This window comes from Leptonychotes weddellii, chromosome 9 (genome assembly GCF_054177405.1).
Source record: "Leptonychotes weddellii isolate Sample4059 chromosome 9, ASM5417740v2, whole genome shotgun sequence".
In the NCBI taxonomy this organism is placed as follows: domain Eukaryota; kingdom Metazoa; phylum Chordata; class Mammalia; order Carnivora; family Phocidae; genus Leptonychotes; species Leptonychotes weddellii.
Window position 1 is genome coordinate 31,363,206 of NC_138377.1, and position 12,512 is coordinate 31,375,717.

The window sequence follows — 12,512 nt, forward strand, 5'->3', positions numbered from 1 at the left end:
AAAAAAAAAAAAAAGAATACAGTATATAATACATACAACATAAAAAATATGTGTTAACTGACTGCTTATCCAGTCAACATAGACTACTAGTAATTAAGTTTGGGGGGGATCAAAAGTTATACTCGAATTTTCGATTGCATCCCTAACACTCTCATTGTTCAAAGTCAACTGTATAGTGACAGTTAATACTGAGCAGCTTTATGTTGGAAAGCTCAACAAGGCTTCCTTGGGGCCAACTGATGTAAATGTTTAAAAGGGCTTATAAAACTGAATTTCCAGAAAGCCTTTCAGCCCAACATTTCAACTTGTCATATGTACAAGTTACTTGGAAAGATTTTTCAAAAGGCTAAGACATAAACCTCTGGCCTTTGAGAGCTTGTTCCTGGTTTGAGGAACAAGACTTACAGACATGGATAGTACAAGATAATGTTCTGATTAGAGATGTTGTAGGTGTGAGGACCAAGGCCAATACAAATAAAGGACAGAGGATAGGAGATTGTGAAAATCCATGCCAGTCAAGGGTGAGAAATGAAGTAAAGCAGAACCTCATGACACTAGAAATTACCAAGAGCCACAGTCCTCTTTCCTCTTTCTGGGGAACATGGTCACTTATGCCCATGTGTCTCTATAATGATTCTATCCTCTTGCTTCTTTTAACAAACCCACCCTTTCCGCTTACTGTTTCTGCACAAAGTCCCACATGGTCACCTAGTACCGGGATCTGCGTGGCCTTCCAGGTCCAGGGCCTTATGTCACCTAACTACAATTTCAACATTTGGAACCAGGCCATGTCATTGGCAGATGATTGGTCTATGAATGAGGATCCTCAGGGTCAGGTGTCTCTCTCTACTCCAATCATCTGGAGTCTCAATCACTCATGACAATCAGGGTGGGGAGAGAAGCAAAACCAGATATGCCCAGTATAGCCAGCCAGGATCCAGTCTATGTGGAAATAGATACCTAGAAGGCCTAAGGATCTAGGGGCAGAGAGTTTGTGGAGATAGAGTTTTCTTATCTGAAGTAGAAACATTACTCTCTTTCTCACATCATTTCTGTTTTCTATATGTTTTTCCAAGATGAGAGTCAGACCCCAAAAGTAGGAACATGAAGAACATCTAACTTCCCAGGCCACTAAGGAGGAGAAGCAGGGTCACTGGGAACCATATTTTAAGGCCATATTTTCTGAGCATCCAAGTCATTTCACTCCTCCAAATCTCATTCCCTCATCTAGAAATTGAGGGGCTGCCCTGAATGATTTCTAAGCTTCCTTCCAGCTGTGTCATTCTGTGACTGTGGGCTTTTTTCTGTGAGGAACAAGTCTTCTCATTGTAGAAAGAGGGCATCATTACTCATTTGCTGAAGTACAATGTTTTGTCAGCATTAATCACCTCTCATTTTTAGAAAATAATATGAGATCCTAACTCTGAAGTGTAATTAAAAACAGACAGACAAACCCAGACAGAGACTTCTGCAGTCTATTCTGGTAGCAGTGGAAGGAAAGATGCTGAAAAATCCTCTGGATGTCACATCTGAAATGATAACCCTCCATGTCACTAGCCAGAAAAAGCTGAAGGCAGTTTCAGGGTCTGGAGCCTGAGAGAACTGCCGTTAATGAAGCTGAGCTACTCCCCTGACTCTAGAGGTCAATGACAGAACTGAGGACTGGAAGGATGGAACTGCAGAAAACTGATAACCAGGAGGGCCTATGGAGGGCCAGCTGTTACCATGGGCCTCTGTACTTTCACTTGGACTCAATCTCTCAGCCAGAAGCAGCCAGGGGGTTTGGTTCCTGGAAGAGGCAGGTTCCTGACTTGGAGCTACTGGGACCACTTCCATCATCACAGCCCAGCTCTCACTCATGACAAGCACACTGGACTCTCTCACATGGGAGTAAATTAGCTTGACCTTTAGGAGAAAAGGAAAATCCGTCACCTTTCTAACACAGGCGATAGGCAGATGGCCCCTGCTATAGAGAATGACCTTACTGTACAGCTTTTCAAGGAGGTAGGCAAGGGCCCCCAAAGAGAGCTGAGAATAAAAAATGGAGGTCAGAGCAAAGGCACACAGCAGGAAGTTTAATCCCCATTGGCATTCCACGATGCTCTCACAAGTACCATTTTCTCAGGGGCTGATCTCTCCCTTCCTTGCATCCTTTCTTGGGCCTCTAATTAGCTTGGAAGGACAGCCACGGCCTTTTGTGTCATTGGATTAGATTTGGCAGGGAGGCCAGCAGCGCTTGACAGTTTGAGCCACTTAAGGGTGTGGGATGTAAAGTAATAGGTTTCCTTCTAAGCAGGTGTCCAGGAAAGCTTCCTTGGTGGGCCCTCCTGGAGATGATGATAGGAAGGGGGGGAGATGCCAAGTTCAGTGAATCCACTCCACCCACAACCCTACTCATGAATGAACATCATCCTTCTCTTTTAGAGAGAACAGTGGGATCCAGTCCTCGTCTTGTTTCAAGACAGTCTCTCCAGCCTAGGGGACATTCATTCCCGTTGATCAGGGCATGCTTAGCTGTTGAGAGACAGATGGAATGCAATCCCCCTGACTAGAAAGGAGACTGTTCCAGGTGGCCTCAAGGCAGGTGATATTTTAGTCAGTTTATGACCTTGGTTTGGGGTTTTGCTGGTTCTCTTGGTGTGGTTGGATGACATCCTGGAGTGAGAAAGGGAGCAGGGACTCCTTGGAGAGAAATTCTTCTGGCCTGATGAATGGGTCCAGAAAGGTTGCCAGCTGTCAGGGTGAGGTTTGAAGGCCAAGGGAACAAGAACAGCACTTCCTCCCTCCTGCCTATGCAAACCCTCCCAAGTTCATCAATTCCATGAAACCCTCTCTGACCACTCCAACCCCCATTGATCTGTCCCTCCTTTGAACTCCTAATGGAATTACTGTCCCAACACTTACAGGATCACAGAGCTGGGAGGATGTTACTTAGAGATCACCCAGCACACTGAGGGTTGGGATAAGAGGATTTCCCAGGTGTGGAAACGGATGCTCAGCAAGGTGAAGTGGCTGGCCTAAGGCTTAGCAGCTAGTTACTGGCAGACCCCCGGGAACCCTATCCTGCAGTCCCTCTTTGTTGTGTAGCATTTACTGCCACGGATTATCAGTGGCCTTTTCATGCATGCCTCATCTGCTTTGTCTTGTTCGGGGGTCTTTGAGGGGGCAAAAGAAGCCCCTATTTGCCTGAGCTGAAAGGCTTATGTGATGAGCTCCCCCATTCTCAGTGTGGAGGTGAAGGGAATGCCAGAAGCTTAGAGTCTCTGTGTTGTCTCCAAAAAAGCCCAAGGTATGGCAGCCTTATTCACTGATGCCCTGAAAAGCCTCAGATAAAAGGGTTACTTTCCTTTTCACCCTGGTTCACCTCTTCCTTGTAGGGAGCTGCCATCTCACTGTGGCTGCCTGGAGTCAGTCCCGGTCTTTGTGCCTGGTTTATGTTTCACACCCACAGTCTTGGAAGGCATGGGTTCGTCCTCCATCTCCTATTTGTAGGAGAGGGAAAAACTCCCACCATCAAGGTCTGGCTTATCTCCTTTCCTGGATTTTGTGGGTTATCTCTCCCCACAAAAGAAGAAAAGTCTGTACTAGTCTCCTTTTTTTTAGAAGAAAAGGAATTTACTAGTTTAATACAAAGGAACGCAACAATATTAGCTAATCTTTACGTATCTATAGTGCGCGGAGTCCTGCTGTAAAGACTTTACATAATTAACTCACTTTATCCTCCAACAACCCTATGAGGAGGATATCATCATCGCCTCATTGTGCAGACGATGAAACTGAGACTCAAAAATGTGAATTTTCCCAAGGTCACCCAGTTGGTAAATGGCAGAGCTGAGATTTAAATCCAGGCTAGTGGTTTCACTATGATTCAGTACAGCCTTGAACACAATGTACAATGCAATGCAATAAGAATAATATACAGCTCTGTATGGCAAGGCCCAAAATCACTTGTTCCTCCACTCCAAAAAGCTATTGGGCTATTTTAGTCTTTTTCTCGAATGAGGGCCTAAAGAGCCAACCTGGGGCTTCTGAGTGCCTCTGAGTCTGGTGTCATGGATCAGGTGAAGAGTCTGTTCTTAACTCAGCAAAATGACAACAGCTAACACTTTCTGAGTACCAGCTGCATGTTGGGCACTAAGCTTAGCATTTTACAGAAAGTGTCTCATTCACTCTTTACTACAATTTTATGAGGAAACTCCTACGTAATACCCCCATTTTGGGGATAGGGAAACTGATACTTAGTCCACGGGTTCTTGGGTAGTAAATATCAGAGCCCATGCTGTGGGCATCGCCATTATGTCTGCCTCTTCCACAACAGTATGTGGGTAACAGCACTAACTTGACCACTCTGAACAAAGAGTTAAAGGACCACGTTTCATAAGATGGCTGTCCCTCAGCCCCACCCAGCTTCTTGCCTGGTTACCCAACAGGGTGGGGCAGTCAAATTCAGCACTGACTGTAACTATGACTGTACCAGAGATCACTGAGCAGATTTTAGCTCACTGTGACCTCGGACAGCATCACAAGCCAAGAAGAGAGAACTGATTCAGTGGGGACCCGTGAGGTCCAAGAGTAATTCCTTTTTGGCTATGACTCATTGCAGGTGGGCAGAGGGCAAGCAGTGTTGCCAGGAGGCAGTACAATGTAAAGGTTAAGTGTAAGATTCTGGAGCCAGATTCCTTGGGTTCTAAACTCTAGATCTGCAGCTTACTAGCTGTATGACTTTGGAAAAATTATTTAATCTCTCTGTGCCTCAGTGCCCTCCTTTATAAAATGGGAATGATAATAGTGCCTACCTCATAGGATTATTATGAAAATAAATAATGTAGTATTTATAAAGCTCTTAAAATAGAGTATATAGTAAGATATATAGAGCATATAATCAGTACTATAGGATGTTAAATAAGCTTGGACAGCAGACCATAACTTAAAACGTTATTCCCGATCTTCTCTTTGATTCTGTTGGGGTGGAGACAGGACGCTGTTGACGGGGTGCAAGTGGGACAGTAAACCAGCTTACACTTACGCTGTGTGAGCCATCAAGGGAAAGAGTTTAGAAGGGACCAACTTCCCTTGACTGATTCATCCCTCCAGTCATATGCTAAGCACCAAGGAGGCAAGAGTTGTGTTGCTTAGTTTTCATCCCCTATAGTGAATGACAGAAGGAGAACAGATACAGAATAAATACATGTTAAATGATTCTTCCCAACATTCTTTACAGTCCATACATTCTATCCTAGTTTAGTCCCACATTAAAGTTTACCTAGATCGCTGCAGGTCTTCTAGTTGGGCTCTTTATCCCCACCTCCTGCTGCCTCCAAAGTTGCTGAACACAGCTTCCCAACTACCCTTCCCAAGGCACACGCCAACCCAATGCTCAGAAACCTTTGACGACCTGTCTCTGCCCTCCTCTAAGGCATTTTAGCCTAGAATTCAGGCTCTGCACAATTTGCTCTTAGGTGACATTTCTAAAACTGTTTCCCTCAACCCCCCTCTTGGCAGCTGTGTTCTGGCCAAACTATCAGCCTCTGTTTCCCCAAGGGTCTCTTCCCTCATCTCCATATGTCCAAATCCTGCCTTACCTTTAAGATGTACTCAAATGCTCCCTGGTGTCTTCAGCCAGAAGGGGTTTCCCTTCCTCTGAATTCCATAGCACTTTGTATGTGGTCTTCCATGCTTACCACAACCTGGTCTGTCTTGCAGTTATTTGTGAAGTTAAATTATCTTCTCTTCGGCAAGAATGTAAGCTGTTCAGGGCAGATGTGTCTAATCCATCTTTGTATCTACTACAGGGCCTAGAAATGTTTTCACATATGCTAGGCACTAAATGGTTATTTTCTGGATTTGTGGATGGATGGATGGATGGATGGACAAATAAGCCCTCTTGATCATGAAAAAGTTTCCATGGAGAGTCCTTTCTCTTTACTTTCCCAAAAGACATGTTAGTCCCAGGATCTAAACTCATTCATGAAGTAAGAAATGGCACTGGGACTCAATTTTGCTTGACTTGACACGTGCATTAGGTGGCCTGCAAATTTCAAGATGGGGCCTGGAGGGCAGAGAAGTGAAAGAGTTAATGCCTAAGTCCAAGACCTAAAGGAAATCCCTTTTTCCTGGTCAATATTCAAGCTACTTCCATACCGGGATGCTCAGGGTAATGTGAATTGTTCTCTGCCATTAGAGATTAAGAAACAGATGCCTCACAAGCTGAAATTATTTACCAATTACTAGTGGCACAGAGTTTATAATTCACAGCTGAAAGAGGAAAAAGAGGGAACTTTTATTGAGTACCAACTATTATAGACATAAGTCATCTATCCACAAAAGAGCCTTATGAGATAGATATTCTACAGATAGGAAAACTTAAAAAGGCAAAGGAAAACTTAAAACTACATACAGGAAAACTTAAAAAAGTGAAGTTACTAGCCCAAGATCACGTCACTAGAAGTGGTGAAGCCTAGATTTAAACTCATCTCTGATGGCCAAATCCCTGTTCTTTTCACAAAGCAATAATGCTAATACTCTGTTACCTCTCAGTGCAGTATCACTCAAGTTAGAAAATCATACGCTTCCTTATCTTTATACCTTGAACACTCCTTTGGTCTAGGTGGCCTCTTCATTTAAAACCTCAACCGAAGTAGTCAAAGTAATTAACCCTCATTGTGGTAACAAACCACTCTCAGGATCACAGTGGCATAACACAATAAAGGCTATTTCTCACTCATATCGTAGTTGAATACAGTTGGGCAATTCTCCTCCAAGCAGTGACTCAGGGATCCAAACTTCTTCTAGCTTGAGACATTGTAACCTTAAATATATAACTTCCAATGTTACCTTGGAAAATGAAGAGAGTGGGGACAATGGCAAAAGGTGTTTTATGGCCAGGCTTGGAAGTCATACTTCATCCCACTGGCCAGAACCCAGTCTCAGAACCTCAATCTAAATGCAAGGGAGAATGGGAAATGTAGTCTTCCTGTGTGTCCAGGAAAAGGAAACAGGATGGGTAAACATGAGTTGATTTCTGACACACCCATTGTATCAATCAGGGTTCTTGCAGGAAACAGATGGCACACTCAGCTGGGGTTTTGAATTTAATGAGCATACTATTTACAGAGGTGTGAATGGGGTTAAGGGAATCTGTATGGGATTTTGAAGTATCCACTAGCTAGCAAAAACAGGTAGCTTATACCACCCCTAGTCCAAGGGCAAGGAGTGAAAACATGTTATTGGAGCTGGTGCCATGGAAGAAGAGCTTCCTAACGGAAGCTATAGTTGTGGAGGGATGCAACCAGGGCCAGAACTGCAATGCCTATGCAGGAAGGGGATGGAGGAAGACATGCCCTGACCCCTGGCTCCTTAGACCCTCACGTCTCCTGCCAGTGCCCTCCTATGGCCAAAGACCATTGGAACCCACGGGGCAAGAAAGCCTGGGTGATGAGGTCCCCAGTGGTCAGCCTCCCGGGGCACAGGGAACAGCAGACAATGGATCTTGAGGATAGGGATTCAAAAGAATAAACAGCTCACTATGAATTCCTTCGGAACACCGCCCTTCCCTGGGAAGAATCACTCTCCCTTAGATCCTTCTCTCCATGCCCTCTCCCCCAAATTCTGCCTATTCACATTCACTCAGCTGGGCACCCTGCATCCTCTGCCCCACACACTCCCCTGCCCCTGCCGGATCTTCATAAATGGGATGGGGGAGAATGGAGAATTACCAAGAACCCGTAGTTTTTTTCAATATGACATGAGGAGAGAAGAGAAGAGCAGGGCTGGGAGAACCCCTGTTCTGAGGGATCTTTACACTCCAGGCCCTGAATCGACTCGGCCCTTCACTCTGTTCTGTTCCGCTCCCTCCTGGACCACACCCTGTCCTCCACCTTCAGTAACCACCTTCCGGAGCTGCATCAGACACGGCTCCTCACTGATGGTGATTAACTGCACAGCCATGTGCACAGCAACTCGATGCTCTCGTCGGGCTTAGAGAGGCAGCTGCGGTAATGACAGTGGATTTCTGGAATGGAAACTAATGGTGCAGTTTCACATCTAAAATGCTTTTGATACTCTTCATCATTAAAAGGCCATTAAAGGTACAGCACATGTATTACTGGACATCAAATCTACATTGATGTAGAAAGAAATTAGGTTGATAATTGTCCCTAAGGCCATTATCTCAAGTGAACAAGGGCGAGGGCACGTGGTAGCCCATGCAGTTCAAGAAGGCTTTCGTTGACCTGCATCAGTTCAGTGTAGACAACATTGATTCAGCTTGTCTATGTGCCAGCCTGATGAGATGTCTGTGTCTGTGACTGCCCTGATTTAAACTGTGACTTTCAAGGACTTGAACTCTGGTCTATAGGTTGAGCCCCAGGAAAAAAACTTGCAGGTCTTGAAAGACCACAAAAGTTTGAAGCAAAAACAATGAAAGAGATTGTGTGACTTAGTGACCCCAGCAAGAAAGGCAAAACAAAATGCGTAAAATGATAACACACAGACTGCAGAACCACCTAATAGAGTGCTTTGCATGTAATGTATTGAATCAGTATCGGTATCAGTTCAGTTATCAAATTAATAAATGACCCAAAGGGTTCTCTTTATAGGCTTTATATAAGGATAAGGATTAGGCCATTCTTATTGGCTTAGATCCTAACTACCTCCCCCAGACTACCACCAGGGATTCTCATCCAGAAGACTTACCACAGGCCAAGCATGTCTCACTTAACTCTGCACGTCTACATTCCTGATTATCTGGCAGGGGCCAGTAGATCCAGCTGCCACCCCCTTGTGTCAACACTGCACCCCGGGCCTGGCTCCTCATTATCACTACCCTTGTCACCCGGGGTGTTAGGGAATAACACCCCAGTCCTATTTCCAGATCCTCCAAGATGGTAAGGAGGATGAGGGAAGAGGGAGAGGGAGCTCTGGGATACATGGGCCACTGACCTCTCCCGAGAAAACACTGAGGTTGGAAGACAGAAGTAAAAAGTGACACAGAGAGCCCCATGGAGGGGACAGATTATTAAATACATGGCACATGGCTTATCAGCTCTTAGATCCTAGACTAGAATGTCTTCAGAATCATGCCAGACCCGGGTCACTGCCAAAAAAAAAAAAAAGGCAAAGAAATAGGTAAAAAGACTGTAACCAGTATGGGTTTGAGCTGGAACCAGTATGAGGTCTCTTGAAGCCCCTCAGTCTCAGAAGCCGAGGCAAAGATAGGACTGGAGCCCATGGAGCAGATGATGCTTGCAAGCCCAGAAGAGACCAGGATGGGGAAGTCATTCCTAAAGTGCAGGCCGCCCTTGCATCCCTTGTGTCTGGGGCCTCCTTCAGAAGGTATCACTGGTTTGAATGTCCACCAGTAGAGGACTGGTTAAATAAATGCTACAAATTATTGTAATATCTGTCTATACCGATATGGAAAGATTACCAATAGGAGGAACATAAAATAAGAGTATAAAGGGTCATAAAGGTAGTAGAATATGCTACCATTTGTGTAAAAAATGAGTGAAAATAACACATAACTTTATATATTTGCTTGTATGTGCATATTTTCCCTAAAGGATATGTAAGAAACCAATAACACTGATGAATGTAGGAAAAGGAAGGGAGTGTCTGGAGGCCTGAGGTAAGAGTGGTAATTCTCATTTCCTTACTTTATGTTTGAATGTGACTATTATTTATTCAGAATATAAAATAAAGTAAAATCATTTCTAAATGAACAGGGAACTATCATTGATTGAAAATGTATCAGGAACTTTGCATATATTGTCTGATTTACTTCTCTCAATTTTATTGAGTCCTACTTTTTATTTTTATATAATTTTTTAAGCTTAAAAACGTAATACACACTCAATGCTGAACATCGGAGAAAACCCCAGCTGTAATCCTAAGTACCCTTGGAGGTAATTGCTGTTAAAATTTTGGTATAAATAGGCTTTCAGTTATATAGTTGTTTTTATAAAAATGGAATCACAGTGCTCATACTCGCTTTTCTCACCATATCATGAGCATTTTCCCATGTCAACCTTTTTCTTCTATAAGATAATTTTAAGTGGATACATGAGATTATTTAATAGGGAGGTATCATAACTCATATAATAAATTGTCTATTTAAAAATACTGTTATAAACATTCTTATATGTGTATTTTTTATAGAGCTCTGATTATGTTATACTCTCCACCTTTTTTAGAAGAGTTCAATGGCTTAGTTTGACACAGCTAACAACAGCAGAGCTGAGATCAGCACTCAAGAGTGTGTCCGCCTCCAAAATTGGAGTTCTTTCTGACCCTTGACACTGCCTGGATCTGCTTACTAAATAGCAGACTTTTATGATTTGGTTGTATGGAAATGTTATAGGTACCATACTGCTCCATCAGGAAGATGTTTGGACTGAACACGACAGCTTCCTAGGGGTAGGGAAAGTAGAATGAGACGTTACCAGAGCTGTGTACAGCTCCCTGCTCAGAGATGAAGAAATCGTCTTCATCTTGGGGAAGCCATTTATGCTGAGCTGCCTGTTGTCGATTCAGCGTAAGCACTGCCCTTTCCTAAAATCTTGGCATTGCAGGAGAGAAGTCTGGAATTTTGGGGCATCTTTCTTCCTAGATGGTTCTGGGTTATACTCTGCTAATGAGAAGCACTTGTGAAAGATTGAAGGCAGGAGAGAAGTAATTTTTCTCTGGCGGCAACTGGGGGCAAATATATTAGCAGATGACAGAACGAAGGTTTGCAGTGATTTCTGGGCAAGCTTCTGCAAATCACCTGCTTTGGTAGTACAAGCAGTTGGGAGTGCGGGGGCTTCTTTGAGATCCCAGCATATTTTGCTTTTATAGCCTCTAACAGTGGCTTCCCTGAGCCTTCTCGCCTCCAGCTTATCTAATGTTTGTGCAAGTCTCTAATTCCCTGTACTAAACCCTTCCTACCTGGAGTACCCAGAGTAGCTTCTGTCCCCGGACCACCCATTAAGCAAGACTTCGGGTGAAAGATGTGGTCCTTGTGGAAGTCAGGAAGAATTTTTTTTGACAACCTCCCCTTCCCTCAGCCTCCCGCCAAAGACTTATAAAGCTATTGTACTTATGTGATTTCTTCATTTGCCGCTGTTTTGGTCACTTTTTAAAGATATGCTGTGTGTTTTTCAACAGACAGTAAAAGATCAGTGACCATGTGTCAGGCATCTGGACAGTGCCAGGGATGAGAGATACACACGTAGCCTAGTGGGAAAGGTGGTCAGAACAGTCAACAACGCAAGTCAGTGAACAAAGTCTCTTCTGTGCCCTATTGGAACACTATAGTTTCCAGATGTCATCTCTCTTTGGAAGCCTCCCTACCTTTACAAGCAGAATTAAGTGTATCCTCCGTGGTGCTTCCAAGGTAACTTGCATACGCATACCTCTATGTATGTGTATAGTTCTTAGATATAAAAACCAATTATAGCAATGTGCTCTTGTCCCCACCTAACTCCTTGAAATAAAAAAGTGTGATCTACTTATCAATCAACTTATCTAGTAGCTGTATATAGACTCACTTAAAAGTTCGCTGAGAAAATAAATGAAAGAATGACTCTCTGCTTCCCACAGCTCTCTTTTAGCAGCTAATTCAGGACTGTATGTTGTTTCATCTTAAAATGGGAGTGCTGTGCCCTGTATATATCCTGAAGTATAAATGGTGTGGAGCACATTAATTTCCTTAATGTTTGACCAATGAACCCTTGCTAGAATCATGAAGTGTCTCCTACCTCTATTTTTTTGAATATAAAGTTATATTAATGAAATTATCATAATTATTTGAGAATCATGCATGTATAATGTTAAGAATTGAAGGGAATAGATAAAAATTAAAATAGCTTATTACATTGGGATTTTTATGTTAGAGTGAACTTGTTTTTAATTTTGATTTCTGTTAATGTTAAACTATTTAGCAACAAGGCTCTTTAAGGCTCAGTTGGTGGAGCATGTGACTCCTAATTTCAGGGTCATAAGTTCAAGCCTGAGATGTGGAGCCTACTTAATAAAAAAAAAAAACTTGGTATTAACAATGGTGGACTCAGCTGTTCTCAGTTTCTTCATCTGTAATAGGAGGGTGGTGGAGGAGTCTCATCCTCCTAAAGAGGAGAGAGGAGACTCCTCTATCTTTGCATTCCACACATCCAATATGTCACCAAATTCTGTTGGCTCTACCTTGAAAACACCCCTCCAAATGACCATTTTTCTTTCACTGCAACCACTTTGGCCTGAGCCACAATCATCTCTCACTCAGAAGATAATAATGATAACAAGAACTCAAACACAGAAGCAGCATTTGCTATGTGCTGTAACAGGTGTTTTGACTCACTTAATCCTCATACAACCCTATGTTCTAAGTGTTTCACATTTAATAACTCATTTAATCCTTACAAAACCCCTATGAGGTAGGTACCATTATTATCCCCATTCTATAGATGAGGAAACTGAGACACAGAGAGCTTATTACATGGTCTGCCCCAGGTCATGCAGCTAGTAGGTGGCATTGCTGG

At 43.3% G+C, this 12,512-nt stretch overlaps 1 long non-coding RNA gene across 1 annotated transcript in view; it reads right to left on the bottom strand.

Moving 5' to 3' along the window:
• The window catches only part of LOC115942598 (uncharacterized), a 13,899-nt gene extending 4,284 nt beyond the window's left edge, over positions 1-9,615 (bottom strand). The window contains exons 1-2 of the long non-coding RNA XR_004077232.2: positions 5,583-9,615; positions 5,027-5,146 (exon numbers count right to left, since the gene is read on the bottom strand). This is a non-coding gene — a long non-coding RNA (uncharacterized LOC115942598). The remainder of the gene's footprint in view (positions 1-5,026; positions 5,147-5,582) is intronic.
• Between the last annotated feature and the right edge of the window lie 2,897 nt (positions 9,616-12,512).